Source organism: Montipora foliosa, unplaced genomic scaffold (assembly GCF_036669935.1).
Source record: "Montipora foliosa isolate CH-2021 unplaced genomic scaffold, ASM3666993v2 scaffold_105, whole genome shotgun sequence".
Taxonomy (NCBI): domain Eukaryota; kingdom Metazoa; phylum Cnidaria; class Anthozoa; order Scleractinia; family Acroporidae; genus Montipora; species Montipora foliosa.
The window spans coordinates 24,899-45,695 of NW_027179404.1; the positions used below are offsets into that span (position 1 = coordinate 24,899).

Consider the following 20,797-nt stretch of genomic DNA (forward strand, 5'->3'; position numbering starts at 1 on the left):
ACCCAAAATGTAAAAATATTGTTGAAGGTTATGATTTTGTCACTTTAGCTGGTGCTAAGTGCAAAGTCATGTATGCTGGGCCTCGAGCTCAAAATGTTATGTTGTATCACTATCCCTTTGAGGAGAGTGATGATCGCCTCCGGCCCTACTTTTCCTCGTACGGGAAGGTGGAGACGATAAGGCACCAGCATTACCCGGGTGACCCTGCAATCTGCACTGGAGCCCGTATCATCAAAATGGTTCGTTCTGGCCGGATCCCTCGTAATCTGGACATTGCTGGATATAAATGTAAGGTGTGGTATGTGGGTCAGCCGGCCGAATGTGATATCTGTCGTGGGGAACACCTCACCAAAAACTGTGACTTGCGCGGGAAGTGCCGCAGGTGTCGGGAGCCTGGTCACATGGCCAGGGATTGCCCAACCCCCCCAATGCCTGGGGGAACCCACCATCTTCGCCTGCGACCCCCGCCCATCCGTCCGCTTCACTTGTTGTTGGTGCCACTCCCCCGGAGTCGCTGCCTCCCCTCCTGGATGTCAGTTCTGGTCCTGAGGACCTTCCCACTTCTCCTGCAAGCTCTGACCATGAGGACTCTGGGGACGAGGGGGTAACCCTTCGTCCTCCTGCCCCCACGCAACCTGGTATTTCAAGTTGGGGTTCCCACACCGACCTCAGGGACAATGAGTTATCCCCCCTGGTACTCCACCCATGGCCTCTCCTGCCACCAGTAAATGTTAAGGAGGGTGCGGCCCTCCCTAAAACGGTAATGGTGGGTCCTCGACGCGCGTGCAGGTGGCTGCCTCCCCCGCCGCTGCGTCTGATGGTTTGGCTGCGCCACAGAGTAATACAATGTTAACACTAGTAGTAACGTAGTTGGTGTAATGGACAATACTACTATAGTTAATGGAAAAGAAATGGAAATGGATAATAGTAATAATGTAGTTACTGGAAAAGAAATGACAAATAATGCTGTAGTTAATGGAAAAGAAATGGAAATGGATAATAGTAATAATGGAAAAGAAATGGATACGAATGATAATGAACTAGTTAATGAGACTGAATACAGTCAAAGTATATTTAGTGACGATGACCCTTTAACGGGCATCAATGTAACCCCTGTAAATACCCCACAGGTTCTATCTCTGTCTCCCGTAATGGTTAACGAGGTCGAGCTGACTGATTCACCAGTCACTAAGCGTGGACTTTCGGATGTTGAGGCTTCCTCTGATGATCAGGTCAAGTCTAAGAAGAAAGCGAAGAAACCTCTTCCTGGTTCTGCGGTCCCCGGCCGCTCGAAGTCTGGAAAGGGCAGGGAGTCTGGGAGGGCTGTTCATTCTGGCCTTCCCTCCTTGGCTCCCCCTGCCCCGGTTCGGAGCCGTCGCTCCTAGTTGTGCTGTCTCTCTCTTTCTTCTCAGTTATGGCTCTCTCTATCCTCTCCTTAAACACCAATGGTCTCAGGGACTCGTCCAAGCGCGCTGGTGTTCTGCACTGGTTACGTTCCTTTCCTCAGGTCCCTGACATTGTCTGCCTACAAGAGGGCCCACTGCTCTTCAGACAGTGAATGTCAGTCTGGTTTCGTTCATCTGGTTTTAATGCAGTTGCTTCTGTTGGCTCTGCACACTCTTGTGGTTGCATCATTTTATTCCGCCCCACGGTCACCCTTACGAGCTCTTGGTGTGACACCGCTGGGCGTGTTGTTTTTTGCCACTTTACCCATTCTGGGCACCCGTTTCGTATCTGCTGTCTCTACGCCCCCAATCGCAACCCAGCCCGTGACGACTTCCTGGACGACGTCTCGTCTTGGGTTGATCCCACCTATCCGACCTTCCTTGCCGGGGACTTTAACACTGTGTTCGACCGCGCCCTCGATCGTCGGGGCTCCAATGTCTCTGACACTTCCCGCGAAAGTACTGCTACCTTAAAACGTCTTTTTGACTCCTGCTGTTGTCTGGACATTTGGAGGCACCTGCATCCTTCCGATTCTGCCTTCTCTTGGACTCGCTCAGACGGCCTTATGGCCTCCCGTATTGATCTCATTGGTGCCCCGTACTCCTGTTACCATCAGTCTTGACTTGCGATATTATTCCTTGTCCGTTTTCGGATCACTGTGGTGTGGTGCTTTCTTGTAGTGTCCCAGACATTGCTGCTCCTGGGACAGTTTCTGGAAGCTCAACATTTCTGTCCTCAATGATGAGGACTATATCCAGCATATCACTAATTTTTGGTCCGTTTGGAGGCAGTCCATGCTGTCCTTCCCGTCACTAGCTAAGTGGTGGGATAAGGGCAAGAGCCAAATCAAAGGCCTCACAATTAAATATTGCGCTGAGCGCTCGAAAGAAAACATCGCAGTGTCGAGACCTCCTTGGCCGACTAGCTGGGCATCTTAAGAACCGTGTTGATGCCGGTTTCACCTCCTGTGTTGAGCCGTACCATTCTACCCTGTCTGCCCTTGCTGCCCTAGACCTCGAGGCAGCTCGGGGAGCCCAAGTCCGTGCTCGGGCCAATGGGTTGAGGAAGGTGAAACCTCCTCGGCCTTTTTCTTCCGTCTGGAAAAGAAGCGTGCCGCCGACCGACTTATTTCAGCACTTCGATGCGATGATGGCACAGTGGTCTCGAGTTCAAAGGACCTATGCCAGGCTTTTGCTTCCTTTTATTCTAACTTGTTTAGTGCCGAGCCTACTGACGGGGACGTGGCTCTTTCCCTGCTCGACGCCCTCACCTCCACCTTGTCCGCCGACCAGGCTCAACAGTGTGATGGTCCTCTCCAGTCGGAGGAGTGTTATACTGCTTTATGTGGGATGGCTCGAGGCAAGACCCCGGGCTTGGATGGCCTCCCTATGGAGTTTTATGTCAAATTCTGGCCGGTGCTCGGACAGGACCTCGTGCTCGTCCTGAACTCATGTTATGAGGCTGGCACTCTCAGCCTCTCTCAGCGTCGAGGCATCATTTCTCTCATCTTTAAGACGGGTGACCGGCTGAACCCTCGTAACTGGCGGCCAATTTCCCTCCTTAGTGTGGACTACAAGCTCGCTGCCCGCGTCATCGCTGGGCGTCTCCTGAAGGTTATTCATGCCGTGGTGGCTGAGGATCAAACCTGTGGTGTCCCCGGTCGTTATATTGGTGAGAACGTCGCTTATCTCCGAGACATGGTCCATTACGCCACGCAATCCGGGTCTCCTTGTGCCATCCTCTCGCTCGACCAAGAAAAAGCGTTTGATCGCGTTGATTGGTCCTTTCTGCATGCCACCCTCTGCAGAATGGGTTTCCAAACCTCCTTTCTGCGCTGGATCCGCCTTTTCTATAATGCTGTTCAGAGTGCTGTCATTGTTAACGGTCATGTCTCAAACTTTTTCAGTCTCACACGGGGGGTGCGTCAAGGCTGCCCCCTCGCACCTTTGCTGTATGTTATGGTCGCTGAGGTCTTGGCCGCCAATATTCGAGCAAATCCCGCCATTACTGGACCTTTGCTGCCTGGACTGCCCTCACCGCTCTCTCCAATTTCCCAGTACGCGGATGACACATCGCTCATCTTGTCCTCCGATGCCTCCATTAGGGCTGTTTTTGACACCTACACAAGGTATGAGCTTGGTTCTGGATCCAAGCTCAACCTGACAAAGTCTCGCGGCTTGTGGCTGGGGTCTTGGGCTGGCCGAACTGACCCCCCTGTCCCTCTCGACTGGACATCTTCTAAGCTTAAAATCCTCGGAGTCTTCATTGGCCCGCATGACATTGATGAACTAATTGGCGGCCTCGGATAGAGGCTGTGGAACGCGTCCTCTCCTCCTGGCGTCAGCGCTCCTTGTCTTTTCATGGCAAGGCTTTGGTCATCAATTGCCTGGCCCTCGCCAGGGTTTGGTATGTGGCATCCCTGGTCCACATGCCCCCCTGGGTACTTAAAGAACTTAACTCCCTTGTTTTCTCATTCTTCTGGAAAACCAAGCGGGAGCTCGTTGCACGTGCTGTGGTCGTTCAGCCCACATCGCTGGGAGGTTTCTCGGTGGTGGACATTAAGCTCAAGGTTTGGTCGCTTCTGGGTCAGTGGGTCAAACGGTCTACTTTGTCCTCGTCAAGCTGGTCCTCCTTTGTGTCGTACTGGTTTCAATCGTGTTTTGCTGCCTCCTCTCTTGATGTTTTCTCCCGTCCCGCTGCCTTCGACAGGTCCCTGTTACCGCCATTTTACTCCTCTTTGCTTTTGGCCTGGGAGTCGCTTGGTGGCTCTTTTTCCCCCTCCCGGGGAACTTTGGTTTTCGCATCCTCTGACCCTCACGTTGTCGCCTCCGTGGCTTTTTTTCTCTGCCAAAGTCGGTTACCAGTTTCTTTTATCCTGTTCCTCTGTCACACCGCACTGTGTAGTTAAGTTCTTTCCCTCCTTTGGGGACCTTTACTGGTATGATACGTGGCGCCAGTTCCACTTCTTTGATTTTGACCGCTTTGTTGTTGATTTCTCCTGGAAGGTAGCTCATGGTGTGATTTACACTGCTGAGCGTCTTCTCTCTTTTGGTTTATCTGTCTCCTCCGCTTGTTTTTGTGGTCCTGTCGTCGAGTCACTGTCGCATTTGCTCTTTGTGTGTCCCCTTGCTCAAAGTGTTGTTGGTTGGCTACAGTCCCTCCTTTTTCATTTCTCGCCTATGTGTCCTGTGCTTGAGCGTCGCCATTTACTTTTTGGTTTCAATTCCACTGAGCTTCACGCAGTGCCCAAAGTCTTCAGTTACCTGTTGTGTGCCTGTAAGTTTCACATCTGGCTGGCCCGCAATGACTACCGCTTTCGTTCTGTCAACCTGGGGCCCTCGCCGTCATTGAGGGAGCAAAGGCCCGTGTCAAGTTCCACCTCCCCTTGCTCTTCAAGCGTTTTTCAACCCGGAGACGTCGACGTTATTTTGCCCGCCAGTGGGGGGCGGATGGAGTCATCGCCTCTATGTTTCCAACAAGCTCGTTTTTCGCTTCGGGCCACCTGCTTAATTCACCCTCTGTACCACCTGATTTGCTTAGTTTTATTTCGCCTCTGTCGCCTAATACTGGTGACCAATGCCTCAGGCGTTGGATGAGTCTGTCGACTGGTGACCTTTGGTCTGCCATTCACCGCTGCTCATCGAGCAGCTCATATATTAAACTGATTTTTGGAACTGGGCCGTGGAAAAGAGGCTTGCCTCGTCCCGGCCACGGGTTGCCTCGGTATAGCACTACCTCCGAGCGTGGCCCACTTCCCTCTGGGGAAGAAATAATCAAGTGAAAGCAGAACAAATGACCAAGCAACCAACCTTCACATTCTCTTCTCTTTTCTAGGTAGCATAGCAGCGAGTGGACAGCACGACACGACAGGACGAGGAGCACGTGACCCCCATTACCACATGGTATGCGCAGACAAGTTGCGTTTTGCGGTTCCGGAGAGGTTGAAAAGGCATACTTACCTGACGCGGGAGGCACTGTGATCAGGGAGGCAGTCCTCTCAAGGTGAGGCTCTTTCATTGCACTTCGATTGGGTTGACCCTTGCGATTACCCCAAATGTGGGTAACTCGAGCGTATAATTTCTGGTAGTGGGGACCTGCGTTCGCGCTAGTCCCCGCACCAAACCCCGGTGGCAAAGTTGGCTAATGGGAAGGTTTGTTGGTAACGTTTCAGGCAGGGCAGGGAAGGAGATGCGGTGGCGGTGTAAGGACTAAGGAAGGTGAGTTGTATTTGTGAATTCCACTGCTGAAATTGTAGGTGAATGTTCCGTACTTGGTGCACTGCAAAACTGTGATTTTATTTCTTTCATTCTTGGCCGTAGAGAGAGCGAGAGGACGTGTTTATTTCAGCCGCATCGATTTCCATCGATAGACGAGTGAGACAAGAAAATGCCAGCGGGTCGAGCTCTTATCCTCGTGCATCGTTTCGAAAACGTAAGTGGATGTGTGTTTGTACTGCTCCATCGCGATAGATTTCTTTTGCGTTGTGTTATGTTGCGTTCTGGAGAGCCCGTTTTGCATTGAGTAACTGAGGACCCGCCAGATCAGTTGGCGTTACATTTCTGTGGCCAACACTTTGTGGTTTCTCTATGTTATCAGTTAATTGGATTGTTATCATAAAAAGTAAATCTTTCATGGTCAGGATAGTGTCTTATCGGCCCTTTGAATACGTACTGTCCGTGTTGAGCAGGGAACAGTAAGACTTTGAAGTGCGCTACGTCACGTAAGTCACGTTTTCGCAGGATCAATGTTGTAGTGTTGTAGCCTTCGTTGTATGCATATCATCCGGGCTAGGTTAACTTCCATCTAATGCATAACAGTGCATGCATTTTTTACTTGTCGTATCCTGTTCTTTGCTCACACGAAAAGATACGTTTCATGTCATAAACGTTGGATTGATAAGATCTCGCGCGCACGCGCTCCCTTGGGAATACAAGTTCCACTTTCTCGTGTGAACTATTTTGTTTTTGTTGTATGTCTCATCTTTGACATATCGTTGGCATGTTGTGTTCAAAAAACCTGGTTTGGAATGTTCTTTCATTAAAGGAAACTGAGATTTTTTGAGATAATCAAGTGTACAGAAGGAAAAAGGGAAGCCTACAACACGGGGTATTCCCAGGCGGTCTCCCATCCAAGTACTAACCCCGCCCGACAGGGCTTAACTTCGGTGATCGGACGAGAACCGGTGTTTTCCCTGTGGTATGGTCGTAGACAAGTAATTCGCCGTGAAAATTAACTTTGTTATAAGGGAAAATAAAAACGAGGTCAGAGCAAGCACAATGTGCATTTGTCCTCTTGCCGTCAACGCAAGTGCCATGCAATGCTGGTCCTGCTGCCCACTGTACAAGGGCGATCGTTGTGTGCGCCTCGCTTTCAGGTTGGCTTTGGGCATTCCTTCCTTGGCACGGATTGTAATCGGACCACCATATCTCGTGGCCATGAGACTGGGAGCACCTTGTCCGCTGTGAGCATTTACGGGCATCGCTTCTCGGCCTTTTGGCTAAGATCAAGTGTAGTATCTGTTCTTATCAGCTTAATATCTGATACGCTGCTCATCGAGCAGCTCATATATTAAACTGATTTTTGGAACTGGGCCGTGGAAAAGAGGCTTGCCTCGTCCCGGCCACGGGTTGCCTCGGTATAGCACTACCTCCGAGCGTGGCCCACTTCCCTCTGGGGAAGAAATAATCAAGTGAAAGCAGAACAAATGACCAAGCAACCAACCTTCACATTTCTCTTCTCTTTTCTAGGTAGCATAGCAGCGAGTGGACAGCACGACACGACAGGACGAGGAGCACGTGACCCCCATTACCACATGGTATGCGCAGACAAGTTGCGTTTTTGCGGTTCCGGAGAGGTTGAAAAGGCATACTTACCTGACGCGGGTTTTTATTATCTGCCAGGTTCGTGCCTTTCCTTGTGGTACGCGTAAGTTCCGTATTGGAATTGGAGTGTGGGGACAAGCGTTTTTGGGATTTGTGGTAAGATTTTTGATTCCTGAGTTTTACTGGTGACCCTCCTGGGGACTTATGCTTGGCGTCCTGCCATAACCCAGGGTAGCCAGTCTTTCTGTTCCCTTCCTGGGAGCTTTGCTTTCCGGGGGGACTGTTTTTTCTCTTTTTCCCTTTTCATCATGCCTCTTGCGGCCTTTAAGAGGACAGTAGTCCTCGACCTTTCCGATGTTCCAACCTCTGTTCCCAGGGCGGAACTTGTTACAGCCATCAAGGGAAAGTTCACCCCCTTTGTGATTGACAGTATTCAGTTTGTTCCCGTAAAACTGGTTCAGATTACTTTCGCTGACCCAAAATGTAAAAATATTGTTGAAGGTTATGATTTTGTCACTTTAGCTGGTGCTAAGTGCAAAGTCATGTATGCTGGGCCTCGAGCTCAAAATGTTATGTTGTATCACTATCCCTTTGAGGAGAGTGATGATCGCCTCCGGCCCTACTTTTCCTCGTACGGGAAGGTGGAGACGATAAGGCACCAGCATTACCCGGGTGACCCTGCAATCTGCACTGGAGCCCGTATCATCAAAATGGTTCGTTCTGGCCGGATCCCTCGTAATCTGGACATTGCTGGATATAAATGTAAGGTGTGGTATGTGGGTCAGCCGGCCGAATGTGATATCTGTCGTGGGGAACACCTCACCAAAAACTGTGACTTGCGCGGGAAGTGCCGCAGGTGTCGGGAGCCTGGTCACATGGCCAGGGATTGCCCAACCCCCCCAATGCCTGGGGGAACCCACCATCTTCGCCTGCGACCCCCGCCCATCCGTCCGCTTCACTTGTTGTTGGTGCCACTCCCCCGGAGTCGCTGCCTCCCCTCCTGGATGTCAGTTCTGGTCCTGAGGACCTTCCCACTTCTCCTGCAAGCTCTGACCATGAGGACTCTGGGGACGAGGGGGTAACCCTTCGTCCTCCTGCCCCCACGCAACCTGGTATTTCAAGTTGGGGTTCCCACACCGACCTCAGGGACAATGAGTTATCCCCCCTGGTACTCCACCCATGGCCTCTCCTGCCACCAGTAAATGTTAAGGAGGGTGCGGCCCTCCCTAAAACGGTAATGGTGGGTCCTCGACGCGCGTGCAGGTGGCTGCCTCCCCCGCCGCTGCGTCTGATGGTTTGGCTGCGCCACAGAGTAATACAATGTTAACACTAGTAGTAACGTAGTTGGTGTAATGGACAATACTACTATAGTTAATGGAAAAGAAATGGAAATGGATAATAGTAATAATGTAGTTACTGGAAAAGAAATGACAAATAATGCTGTAGTTAATGGAAAAGAAATGGAAATGGATAATAGTAATAATGGAAAAGAAATGGATACGAATGATAATGAACTAGTTAATGAGACTGAATACAGTCAAAGTATATTTAGTGACGATGACCCTTTAACGGGCATCAATGTAACCCCTGTAAATACCCCACAGGTTCTATCTCTGTCTCCCGTAATGGTTAACGAGGTCGAGCTGACTGATTCACCAGTCACTAAGCGTGGACTTTCGGATGTTGAGGCTTCCTCTGATGATCAGGTCAAGTCTAAGAAGAAAGCGAAGAAACCTCTTCCTGGTTCTGCGGTCCCCGGCCGCTCGAAGTCTGGAAAGGGCAGGGAGTCTGGGAGGGCTGTTCATTCTGGCCTTCCCTCCTTGGCTCCCCCTGCCCCGGTTCGGAGCCGTCGCTCCTAGTTGTGCTGTCTCTCTCTTTCTTCTCAGTTATGGCTCTCTCTATCCTCTCCTTAAACACCAATGGTCTCAGGGACTCGTCCAAGCGCGCTGGTGTTCTGCACTGGTTACGTTCCTTTCCTCAGGTCCCTGACATTGTCTGCCTACAAGAGGGCCCACTGCTCTTCAGACAGTGAATGTCAGTCTGGTTTCGTTCATCTGGTTTTAATGCAGTTGCTTCTGTTGGCTCTGCACACTCTTGTGGTTGCATCATTTTATTCCGCCCCACGGTCACCCTTACGAGCTCTTGGTGTGACACCGCTGGGCGTGTTGTTTTTTGCCACTTTACCCATTCTGGGCACCCGTTTCGTATCTGCTGTCTCTACGCCCCCAATCGCAACCCAGCCCGTGACGACTTCCTGGACGACGTCTCGTCTTGGGTTGATCCCACCTATCCGACCTTCCTTGCCGGGGACTTTAACACTGTGTTCGACCGCGCCCTCGATCGTCGGGGCTCCAATGTCTCTGACACTTCCCGCGAAAGTACTGCTACCTTAAAACGTCTTTTTGACTCCTGCTGTTGTCTGGACATTTGGAGGCACCTGCATCCTTCCGATTCTGCCTTCTCTTGGACTCGCTCAGACGGCCTTATGGCCTCCCGTATTGATCTCATTGGTGCCCCGTACTCCTGTTACCATCAGTCTTGACTTGCGATATTATTCCTTGTCCGTTTTCGGATCACTGTGGTGTGGTGCTTTCTTGTAGTGTCCCAGACATTGCTGCTCCTGGGACAGTTTCTGGAAGCTCAACATTTCTGTCCTCAATGATGAGGACTATATCCAGCATATCACTAATTTTTGGTCCGTTTGGAGGCAGTCCATGCTGTCCTTCCCGTCACTAGCTAAGTGGTGGGATAAGGGCAAGAGCCAAATCAAAGGCCTCACAATTAAATATTGCGCTGAGCGCTCGAAAGAAAACATCGCAGTGTCGAGACCTCCTTGGCCGACTAGCTGGGCATCTTAAGAACCGTGTTGATGCCGGTTTCACCTCCTGTGTTGAGCCGTACCATTCTACCCTGTCTGCCCTTGCTGCCCTAGACCTCGAGGCAGCTCGGGGAGCCCAAGTCCGTGCTCGGGCCAATGGGTTGAGGAAGGTGAAACCTCCTCGGCCTTTTTCTTCCGTCTGGAAAAGAAGCGTGCCGCCGACCGACTTATTTCAGCACTTCGATGCGATGATGGCACAGTGGTCTCGAGTTCAAAGGACCTATGCCAGGCTTTTGCTTCCTTTTATTCTAACTTGTTTAGTGCCGAGCCTACTGACGGGGACGTGGCTCTTTCCCTGCTCGACGCCCTCACCTCCACCTTGTCCGCCGACCAGGCTCAACAGTGTGATGGTCCTCTCCAGTCGGAGGAGTGTTATACTGCTTTATGTGGGATGGCTCGAGGCAAGACCCCGGGCTTGGATGGCCTCCCTATGGAGTTTTATGTCAAATTCTGGCCGGTGCTCGGACAGGACCTCGTGCTCGTCCTGAACTCATGTTATGAGGCTGGCACTCTCAGCCTCTCTCAGCGTCGAGGCATCATTTCTCTCATCTTTAAGACGGGTGACCGGCTGAACCCTCGTAACTGGCGGCCAATTTCCCTCCTTAGTGTGGACTACAAGCTCGCTGCCCGCGTCATCGCTGGGCGTCTCCTGAAGGTTATTCATGCCGTGGTGGCTGAGGATCAAACCTGTGGTGTCCCCGGTCGTTATATTGGTGAGAACGTCGCTTATCTCCGAGACATGGTCCATTACGCCACGCAATCCGGGTCTCCTTGTGCCATCCTCTCGCTCGACCAAGAAAAAGCGTTTGATCGCGTTGATTGGTCCTTTCTGCATGCCACCCTCTGCAGAATGGGTTTCCAAACCTCCTTTCTGCGCTGGATCCGCCTTTTCTATAATGCTGTTCAGAGTGCTGTCATTGTTAACGGTCATGTCTCAAACTTTTTCAGTCTCACACGGGGGGTGCGTCAAGGCTGCCCCCTCGCACCTTTGCTGTATGTTATGGTCGCTGAGGTCTTGGCCGCCAATATTCGAGCAAATCCCGCCATTACTGGACCTTTGCTGCCTGGACTGCCCTCACCGCTCTCTCCAATTTCCCAGTACGCGGATGACACATCGCTCATCTTGTCCTCCGATGCCTCCATTAGGGCTGTTTTTGACACCTACACAAGGTATGAGCTTGGTTCTGGATCCAAGCTCAACCTGACAAAGTCTCGCGGCTTGTGGCTGGGGTCTTGGGCTGGCCGAACTGACCCCCCTGTCCCTCTCGACTGGACATCTTCTAAGCTTAAAATCCTCGGAGTCTTCATTGGCCCGCATGACATTGATGAACTAATTGGCGGCCTCGGATAGAGGCTGTGGAACGCGTCCTCTCCTCCTGGCGTCAGCGCTCCTTGTCTTTTCATGGCAAGGCTTTGGTCATCAATTGCCTGGCCCTCGCCAGGGTTTGGTATGTGGCATCCCTGGTCCACATGCCCCCCTGGGTACTTAAAGAACTTAACTCCCTTGTTTTCTCATTCTTCTGGAAAACCAAGCGGGAGCTCGTTGCACGTGCTGTGGTCGTTCAGCCCACATCGCTGGGAGGTTTCTCGGTGGTGGACATTAAGCTCAAGGTTTGGTCGCTTCTGGGTCAGTGGGTCAAACGGTCTACTTTGTCCTCGTCAAGCTGGTCCTCCTTTGTGTCGTACTGGTTTCAATCGTGTTTTGCTGCCTCCTCTCTTGATGTTTTCTCCCGTCCCGCTGCCTTCGACAGGTCCCTGTTACCGCCATTTTACTCCTCTTTGCTTTTGGCCTGGGAGTCGCTTGGTGGCTCTTTTTCCCCCTCCCGGGGAACTTTGGTTTTCGCATCCTCTGACCCTCACGTTGTCGCCTCCGTGGCTTTTTTTCTCTGCCAAAGTCGGTTACCAGTTTCTTTTATCCTGTTCCTCTGTCACACCGCACTGTGTAGTTAAGTTCTTTCCCTCCTTTGGGGACCTTTACTGGTATGATACGTGGCGCCAGTTCCACTTCTTTGATTTTGACCGCTTTGTTGTTGATTTCTCCTGGAAGGTAGCTCATGGTGTGATTTACACTGCTGAGCGTCTTCTCTCTTTTGGTTTATCTGTCTCCTCCGCTTGTTTTTGTGGTCCTGTCGTCGAGTCACTGTCGCATTTGCTCTTTGTGTGTCCCCTTGCTCAAAGTGTTGTTGGTTGGCTACAGTCCCTCCTTTTTCATTTCTCGCCTATGTGTCCTGTGCTTGAGCGTCGCCATTTACTTTTTGGTTTCAATTCCACTGAGCTTCACGCAGTGCCCAAAGTCTTCAGTTACCTGTTGTGTGCCTGTAAGTTTCACATCTGGCTGGCCCGCAATGACTACCGCTTTCGTTCTGTCAACCTGGGGCCCTCGCCGTCATTGAGGGAGCAAAGGCCCGTGTCAAGTTCCACCTCCCCTTGCTCTTCAAGCGTTTTTCAACCCGGAGACGTCGACGTTATTTTGCCCGCCAGTGGGGGGCGGATGGAGTCATCGCCTCTATGTTTCCAACAAGCTCGTTTTTCGCTTCGGGCCACCTGCTTAATTCACCCTCTGTACCACCTGATTTGCTTAGTTTTATTTCGCCTCTGTCGCCTAATACTGGTGACCAATGCCTCAGGCGTTGGATGAGTCTGTCGACTGGTGACCTTTGGTCTGCCATTCACCGCTGCTCATCGAGCAGCTCATATATTAAACTGATTTTTGGAACTGGGCCGTGGAAAAGAGGCTTGCCTCGTCCCGGCCACGGGTTGCCTCGGTATAGCACTACCTCCGAGCGTGGCCCACTTCCCTCTGGGGAAGAAATAATCAAGTGAAAGCAGAACAAATGACCAAGCAACCAACCTTCACATTCTCTTCTCTTTTCTAGGTAGCATAGCAGCGAGTGGACAGCACGACACGACAGGACGAGGAGCACGTGACCCCCATTACCACATGGTATGCGCAGACAAGTTGCGTTTTGCGGTTCCGGAGAGGTTGAAAAGGCATACTTACCTGACGCGGGAGGCACTGTGATCAGGGAGGCAGTCCTCTCAAGGTGAGGCTCTTTCATTGCACTTCGATTGGGTTGACCCTTGCGATTACCCCAAATGTGGGTAACTCGAGCGTATAATTTCTGGTAGTGGGGACCTGCGTTCGCGCTAGTCCCCGCACCAAACCCCGGTGGCAAAGTTGGCTAATGGGAAGGTTTGTTGGTAACGTTTCAGGCAGGGCAGGGAAGGAGATGCGGTGGCGGTGTAAGGACTAAGGAAGGTGAGTTGTATTTGTGAATTCCACTGCTGAAATTGTAGGTGAATGTTCCGTACTTGGTGCACTGCAAAACTGTGATTTTATTTCTTTCATTCTTGGCCGTAGAGAGAGCGAGAGGACGTGTTTATTTCAGCCGCATCGATTTCCATCGATAGACGAGTGAGACAAGAAAATGCCAGCGGGTCGAGCTCTTATCCTCGTGCATCGTTTCGAAAACGTAAGTGGATGTGTGTTTGTACTGCTCCATCGCGATAGATTTCTTTTGCGTTGTGTTATGTTGCGTTCTGGAGAGCCCGTTTTGCATTGAGTAACTGAGGACCCGCCAGATCAGTTGGCGTTACATTTCTGTGGCCAACACTTTGTGGTTTCTCTATGTTATCAGTTAATTGGATTGTTATCATAAAAAGTAAATCTTTCATGGTCAGGATAGTGTCTTATCGGCCCTTTGAATACGTACTGTCCGTGTTGAGCAGGGAACAGTAAGACTTTGAAGTGCGCTACGTCACGTAAGTCACGTTTTCGCAGGATCAATGTTGTAGTGTTGTAGCCTTCGTTGTATGCATATCATCCGGGCTAGGTTAACTTCCATCTAATGCATAACAGTGCATGCATTTTTTACTTGTCGTATCCTGTTCTTTGCTCACACGAAAAGATACGTTTCATGTCATAAACGTTGGATTGATAAGATCTCGCGCGCACGCGCTCCCTTGGGAATACAAGTTCCACTTTCTCGTGTGAACTATTTTGTTTTTGTTGTATGTCTCATCTTTGACATATCGTTGGCATGTTGTGTTCAAAAAACCTGGTTTGGAATGTTCTTTCATTAAAGGAAACTGAGATTTTTTGAGATAATCAAGTGTACAGAAGGAAAAAGGGAAGCCTACAACACGGGGTATTCCCAGGCGGTCTCCCATCCAAGTACTAACCCCGCCCGACAGGGCTTAACTTCGGTGATCGGACGAGAACCGGTGTTTTCCCTGTGGTATGGTCGTAGACAAGTAATTCGCCGTGAAAATTAACTTTGTTATAAGGGAAAATAAAAACGAGGTCAGAGCAAGCACAATGTGCATTTGTCCTCTTGCCGTCAACGCAAGTGCCATGCAATGCTGGTCCTGCTGCCCACTGTACAAGGGCGATCGTTGTGTGCGCCTCGCTTTCAGGTTGGCTTTGGGCATTCCTTCCTTGGCACGGATTGTAATCGGACCACCATATCTCGTGGCCATGAGACTGGGAGCACCTTGTCCGCTGTGAGCATTTACGGGCATCGCTTCTCGGCCTTTTGGCTAAGATCAAGTGTAGTATCTGTTCTTATCAGCTTAATATCTGATACGCTGCTCATCGAGCAGCTCATATATTAAACTGATTTTTGGAACTGGGCCGTGGAAAAGAGGCTTGCCTCGTCCCGGCCACGGGTTGCCTCGGTATAGCACTACCTCCGAGCGTGGCCCACTTCCCTCTGGGGAAGAAATAATCAAGTGAAAGCAGAACAAATGACCAAGCAACCAACCTTCACATTTCTCTTCTCTTTTCTAGGTAGCATAGCAGCGAGTGGACAGCACGACACGACAGGACGAGGAGCACGTGACCCCCATTACCACATGGTATGCGCAGACAAGTTGCGTTTTTGCGGTTCCGGAGAGGTTGAAAAGGCATACTTACCTGACGCGGGTTTTTATTATCTGCCAGGTTCGTGCCTTTCCTTGTGGTACGCGTAAGTTCCGTATTGGAATTGGAGTGTGGGGACAAGCGTTTTTGGGATTTGTGGTAAGATTTTTGATTCCTGAGTTTTACTGGTGACCCTCCTGGGGACTTATGCTTGGCGTCCTGCCATAACCCAGGGTAGCCAGTCTTTCTGTTCCCTTCCTGGGAGCTTTGCTTTCCGGGGGGACTGTTTTTTCTCTTTTTCCCTTTTCATCATGCCTCTTGCGGCCTTTAAGAGGACAGTAGTCCTCGACCTTTCCGATGTTCCAACCTCTGTTCCCAGGGCGGAACTTGTTACAGCCATCAAGGGAAAGTTCACCCCCTTTGTGATTGACAGTATTCAGTTTGTTCCCGTAAAACTGGTTCAGATTACTTTCGCTGACCCAAAATGTAAAAATATTGTTGAAGGTTATGATTTTGTCACTTTAGCTGGTGCTAAGTGCAAAGTCATGTATGCTGGGCCTCGAGCTCAAAATGTTATGTTGTATCACTATCCCTTTGAGGAGAGTGATGATCGCCTCCGGCCCTACTTTTCCTCGTACGGGAAGGTGGAGACGATAAGGCACCAGCATTACCCGGGTGACCCTGCAATCTGCACTGGAGCCCGTATCATCAAAATGGTTCGTTCTGGCCGGATCCCTCGTAATCTGGACATTGCTGGATATAAATGTAAGGTGTGGTATGTGGGTCAGCCGGCCGAATGTGATATCTGTCGTGGGGAACACCTCACCAAAAACTGTGACTTGCGCGGGAAGTGCCGCAGGTGTCGGGAGCCTGGTCACATGGCCAGGGATTGCCCAACCCCCCCAATGCCTGGGGGAACCCACCATCTTCGCCTGCGACCCCCGCCCATCCGTCCGCTTCACTTGTTGTTGGTGCCACTCCCCCGGAGTCGCTGCCTCCCCTCCTGGATGTCAGTTCTGGTCCTGAGGACCTTCCCACTTCTCCTGCAAGCTCTGACCATGAGGACTCTGGGGACGAGGGGGTAACCCTTCGTCCTCCTGCCCCCACGCAACCTGGTATTTCAAGTTGGGGTTCCCACACCGACCTCAGGGACAATGAGTTATCCCCCCTGGTACTCCACCCATGGCCTCTCCTGCCACCAGTAAATGTTAAGGAGGGTGCGGCCCTCCCTAAAACGGTAATGGTGGGTCCTCGACGCGCGTGCAGGTGGCTGCCTCCCCCGCCGCTGCGTCTGATGGTTTGGCTGCGCCACAGAGTAATACAATGTTAACACTAGTAGTAACGTAGTTGGTGTAATGGACAATACTACTATAGTTAATGGAAAAGAAATGGAAATGGATAATAGTAATAATGTAGTTACTGGAAAAGAAATGACAAATAATGCTGTAGTTAATGGAAAAGAAATGGAAATGGATAATAGTAATAATGGAAAAGAAATGGATACGAATGATAATGAACTAGTTAATGAGACTGAATACAGTCAAAGTATATTTAGTGACGATGACCCTTTAACGGGCATCAATGTAACCCCTGTAAATACCCCACAGGTTCTATCTCTGTCTCCCGTAATGGTTAACGAGGTCGAGCTGACTGATTCACCAGTCACTAAGCGTGGACTTTCGGATGTTGAGGCTTCCTCTGATGATCAGGTCAAGTCTAAGAAGAAAGCGAAGAAACCTCTTCCTGGTTCTGCGGTCCCCGGCCGCTCGAAGTCTGGAAAGGGCAGGGAGTCTGGGAGGGCTGTTCATTCTGGCCTTCCCTCCTTGGCTCCCCCTGCCCCGGTTCGGAGCCGTCGCTCCTAGTTGTGCTGTCTCTCTCTTTCTTCTCAGTTATGGCTCTCTCTATCCTCTCCTTAAACACCAATGGTCTCAGGGACTCGTCCAAGCGCGCTGGTGTTCTGCACTGGTTACGTTCCTTTCCTCAGGTCCCTGACATTGTCTGCCTACAAGAGGGCCCACTGCTCTTCAGACAGTGAATGTCAGTCTGGTTTCGTTCATCTGGTTTTAATGCAGTTGCTTCTGTTGGCTCTGCACACTCTTGTGGTTGCATCATTTTATTCCGCCCCACGGTCACCCTTACGAGCTCTTGGTGTGACACCGCTGGGCGTGTTGTTTTTTGCCACTTTACCCATTCTGGGCACCCGTTTCGTATCTGCTGTCTCTACGCCCCCAATCGCAACCCAGCCCGTGACGACTTCCTGGACGACGTCTCGTCTTGGGTTGATCCCACCTATCCGACCTTCCTTGCCGGGGACTTTAACACTGTGTTCGACCGCGCCCTCGATCGTCGGGGCTCCAATGTCTCTGACACTTCCCGCGAAAGTACTGCTACCTTAAAACGTCTTTTTGACTCCTGCTGTTGTCTGGACATTTGGAGGCACCTGCATCCTTCCGATTCTGCCTTCTCTTGGACTCGCTCAGACGGCCTTATGGCCTCCCGTATTGATCTCATTGGTGCCCCGTACTCCTGTTACCATCAGTCTTGACTTGCGATATTATTCCTTGTCCGTTTTCGGATCACTGTGGTGTGGTGCTTTCTTGTAGTGTCCCAGACATTGCTGCTCCTGGGACAGTTTCTGGAAGCTCAACATTTCTGTCCTCAATGATGAGGACTATATCCAGCATATCACTAATTTTTGGTCCGTTTGGAGGCAGTCCATGCTGTCCTTCCCGTCACTAGCTAAGTGGTGGGATAAGGGCAAGAGCCAAATCAAAGGCCTCACAATTAAATATTGCGCTGAGCGCTCGAAAGAAAACATCGCAGTGTCGAGACCTCCTTGGCCGACTAGCTGGGCATCTTAAGAACCGTGTTGATGCCGGTTTCACCTCCTGTGTTGAGCCGTACCATTCTACCCTGTCTGCCCTTGCTGCCCTAGACCTCGAGGCAGCTCGGGGAGCCCAAGTCCGTGCTCGGGCCAATGGGTTGAGGAAGGTGAAACCTCCTCGGCCTTTTTCTTCCGTCTGGAAAAGAAGCGTGCCGCCGACCGACTTATTTCAGCACTTCGATGCGATGATGGCACAGTGGTCTCGAGTTCAAAGGACCTATGCCAGGCTTTTGCTTCCTTTTATTCTAACTTGTTTAGTGCCGAGCCTACTGACGGGGACGTGGCTCTTTCCCTGCTCGACGCCCTCACCTCCACCTTGTCCGCCGACCAGGCTCAACAGTGTGATGGTCCTCTCCAGTCGGAGGAGTGTTATACTGCTTTATGTGGGATGGCTCGAGGCAAGACCCCGGGCTTGGATGGCCTCCCTATGGAGTTTTATGTCAAATTCTGGCCGGTGCTCGGACAGGACCTCGTGCTCGTCCTGAACTCATGTTATGAGGCTGGCACTCTCAGCCTCTCTCAGCGTCGAGGCATCATTTCTCTCATCTTTAAGACGGGTGACCGGCTGAACCCTCGTAACTGGCGGCCAATTTCCCTCCTTAGTGTGGACTACAAGCTCGCTGCCCGCGTCATCGCTGGGCGTCTCCTGAAGGTTATTCATGCCGTGGTGGCTGAGGATCAAACCTGTGGTGTCCCCGGTCGTTATATTGGTGAGAACGTCGCTTATCTCCGAGACATGGTCCATTACGCCACGCAATCCGGGTCTCCTTGTGCCATCCTCTCGCTCGACCAAGAAAAAGCGTTTGATCGCGTTGATTGGTCCTTTCTGCATGCCACCCTCTGCAGAATGGGTTTCCAAACCTCCTTTCTGCGCTGGATCCGCCTTTTCTATAATGCTGTTCAGAGTGCTGTCATTGTTAACGGTCATGTCTCAAACTTTTTCAGTCTCACACGGGGGGTGCGTCAAGGCTGCCCCCTCGCACCTTTGCTGTATGTTATGGTCGCTGAGGTCTTGGCCGCCAATATTCGAGCAAATCCCGCCATTACTGGACCTTTGCTGCCTGGACTGCCCTCACCGCTCTCTCCAATTTCCCAGTACGCGGATGACACATCGCTCATCTTGTCCTCCGATGCCTCCATTAGGGCTGTTTTTGACACCTACACAAGGTATGAGCTTGGTTCTGGATCCAAGCTCAACCTGACAAAGTCTCGCGGCTTGTGGCTGGGGTCTTGGGCTGGCCGAACTGACCCCCCTGTCCCTCTCGACTGGACATCTTCTAAGCTTAAAATCCTCGGAGTCTTCATTGGCCCGCATGACATTGATGAACTAATTGGCGGCCTCGGATAGAGGCTGTGGAACGCGTCCTCTCCTCCTGGCGTCAGCGCTCCTTGTCTTTTCATGGCAAGGCTTTGGTCATCAATTGCCTGGCCCTCGCCAGGGTTTGGTATGTGGCATCCCTGGTCCACATGCCCCCCTGGGTACTTAAAGAACTTAACTCCCTTGTTTTCTCATTCTTCTGGAAAACCAAGCGGGAGCTCGTTGCACGTGCTGTGGTCGTTCAGCCCACATCGCTGGGAGGTTTCTCGGTGGTGGACATTAAGCTCAAGGTTTGGTCGCTTCTGGGTCAGTGGGTCAAACGGTCTACTTTGTCCTCGTCAAGCTGGTCCTCCTTTGTGTCGTACTGGTTTCAATCGTGTTTTGCTGCCTCCTCTCTTGATGTTTTCTCCCGTCCCGCTGCCTTCGACAGGTCCCTGTTACCGCCATTTTACTCCTCTTTGCTTTTGGCCTGGGAGTCGCTTGGTGGCTCTTTTTCCCCCTCCCGGGGAACTTTGGTTTTCGCATCCTCTGACCCTCACGTTGTCGCCTCCGTGGCTTTTTTTCTCTGCCAAAGTCGGTTACCAGTTTCTTTTATCCTGTTCCTCTGTCACACCGCACTGTGTAGTTAAGTTCTTTCCCTCCTTTGGGGACCTTTACTGGTATGATACGTGGCGCCAGTTCCACTTCTTTGATTTTGACCGCTTTGTTGTTGATTTCTCCTGGAAGGTAGCTCATGGTGTGATTTACACTGCTGAGCGTCTTCTCTCTTTTGGTTTATCTGTCTCCTCCGCTTGTTTTTGTGGTCCTGTCGTCGAGTCACTGTCGCATTTGCTCTTTGTGTGTCCCCTTGCTCAAAGTGTTGTTGGTTGGCTACAGTCCCTCCTTTTTCATTTCTCGCCTATGTGTCCTGTGCTTGAGCGTCGCCATTTACTTTTTGGTTTCAATTCCACTGAGCTTCACGCAGTGCCCAAAGTCTTCAGTTACCTGTTGTGTGCCTGTAAGTTTCACATCTGGCTGGCCCGCAATGACTACCGCTTTCGTTCTGTCAACCTGGGGCCCTCGCCGTCATTGAGGGAGCAAAGGCCCGTGTCAAGTTCCACCTCCCCTTGCTCTTCAAGCGTTTTTCAACCCGGAGACGTCGACGTTATTTTGCCCGCCAGTGGGGGGCGGATGGAGTCATCGCCTCTATGTTTCCAACAAGCTCGTTTTTCGCTTCGGGCCACCTGCTTAATTCACCCTCTGTACCACCTGATTTGCTTAGTTTTATTTCGCCTCTGTCGCCTAATACTGGTGACCAATGCCTCAGGCGTTGGATGAGTCTGTCGACTGGTGACCTTTGGTCTGCCATTCACCGCTGCTCATCGAGCAGCTCATATATTAAACTGATTTTTGGAACTGGGCCGTGGAAAAGAGGCTTGCCTCGTCCCGGCCACGGGTTGCCTCGGTATAGCACTACCTCCGAGCGTGGCCCACTTCCCTCTGGGGAAGAAATAATCAAGTGAAAGCAGAACAAATGACCAAGCAACCAACCTTCACATTCTCTTCTCTTTTCTAGGTAGCATAGCAGCGAGTGGACAGCACGACACGA

At 51.2% G+C, this 20,797-nt stretch overlaps 9 non-coding genes across 9 annotated transcripts; 7 read left to right on the forward strand and 2 right to left on the reverse strand.

The window, feature by feature from the left end:
- Positions 1 to 5,012: 5,012 nt before the first annotated feature.
- LOC137985831 (U2 spliceosomal RNA) lies at positions 5,013 to 5,203 on the forward strand. Its single transcript, XR_011119356.1, has one exon. It is a non-coding gene; the product is annotated as a U2 spliceosomal RNA (small nuclear RNA).
- A 194-nt stretch (positions 5,204 to 5,397) lies between these two features.
- Positions 5,398 to 5,561, forward strand: LOC137985865 (U1 spliceosomal RNA). Its single transcript, XR_011119387.1, has one exon. It is a non-coding gene; the product is annotated as a U1 spliceosomal RNA (small nuclear RNA).
- Positions 5,562 to 6,537: 976 nt separating this feature from the next.
- On the reverse strand, positions 6,538 to 6,656 carry LOC137985884 (5S ribosomal RNA). Its single transcript, XR_011119405.1, has one exon. It is a non-coding gene; the product is annotated as a 5S ribosomal RNA (ribosomal RNA).
- A 267-nt stretch (positions 6,657 to 6,923) lies between these two features.
- LOC137985804 (U2 spliceosomal RNA) lies at positions 6,924 to 7,115 on the forward strand. The gene has a single exon (XR_011119331.1). It is a non-coding gene; the product is annotated as a U2 spliceosomal RNA (small nuclear RNA).
- A 5,639-nt stretch (positions 7,116 to 12,754) lies between these two features.
- On the forward strand, positions 12,755 to 12,945 carry LOC137985832 (U2 spliceosomal RNA). Its single transcript, XR_011119357.1, has one exon. It is a non-coding gene; the product is annotated as a U2 spliceosomal RNA (small nuclear RNA).
- A 194-nt stretch (positions 12,946 to 13,139) lies between these two features.
- Positions 13,140 to 13,303, forward strand: LOC137985866 (U1 spliceosomal RNA). Its single transcript, XR_011119388.1, has one exon. It is a non-coding gene; the product is annotated as a U1 spliceosomal RNA (small nuclear RNA).
- A 976-nt stretch (positions 13,304 to 14,279) lies between these two features.
- LOC137985806 (5S ribosomal RNA) lies at positions 14,280 to 14,398 on the reverse strand. Its single transcript, XR_011119333.1, has one exon. It is a non-coding gene; the product is annotated as a 5S ribosomal RNA (ribosomal RNA).
- A 267-nt stretch (positions 14,399 to 14,665) lies between these two features.
- LOC137985805 (U2 spliceosomal RNA) lies at positions 14,666 to 14,857 on the forward strand. The gene has a single exon (XR_011119332.1). It is a non-coding gene; the product is annotated as a U2 spliceosomal RNA (small nuclear RNA).
- Positions 14,858 to 20,496: 5,639 nt separating this feature from the next.
- On the forward strand, positions 20,497 to 20,687 carry LOC137985833 (U2 spliceosomal RNA). Its single transcript, XR_011119358.1, has one exon. It is a non-coding gene; the product is annotated as a U2 spliceosomal RNA (small nuclear RNA).
- Positions 20,688 to 20,797: the final 110 nt, after the last annotated feature.